We start from the raw sequence: 585 nt of genomic DNA, 5'->3' as shown, positions 1-585 counted from the left end.
TCCTTGAAGGCCAGGATGGCCAAACTTCGTCTTTCATACTTGTGACATATTGTCAGGAGGGAGCAGTCACTGGAGAAGGATATCATGTTTGGTAAGGTGGAAGGTCAGAGAAGGAGAGGAAGACTTCCAACAAGATGGATTGGCAAAGTGGCAGCATCATTAGGCTCAACCATGGCAACAATTGTGAGGTTTGACCCAGGACCAGGCAGTGTTTTGTTCTGTTGTGCATAGGGTCTCTATGAGTCGATACCAATTCAATGGCACCTAACAACAAAAACAAGTAATTGTAAATGTATTTTGATTGTATGCTTTATCAGACTGTGAAAAGTTGTTGAAAATCTTCAATTTCTTCATCTTTGGCATTATTGGTTGGTAGGCAAATTTGAATAATAGTCATATTAACTGGTCTTCCTTCTCCCACTTACTGCCATCTGTCAATTCCAACTCATAGTGACTCAGTAAGACAGAAAGGAACAGAAAACCATAGGGATTCTGAGACTGTAAATCTTCATGAAAGCAGACAGCCACATCTTTCTCCTATGGAGCAGATGTTGGGTAAACAGCTGACCTTATGGTTAACAGCCC

The sequence above is a fragment of the Chrysochloris asiatica genome, unplaced genomic scaffold (genome assembly GCF_000296735.1).
Source record: "Chrysochloris asiatica unplaced genomic scaffold, ChrAsi1.0 scaffold00354, whole genome shotgun sequence".
NCBI lineage: Eukaryota > Metazoa > Chordata > Mammalia > Afrosoricida > Chrysochloridae > Chrysochloris > Chrysochloris asiatica.
This window is presented reverse-complemented; position numbering follows the sequence as displayed.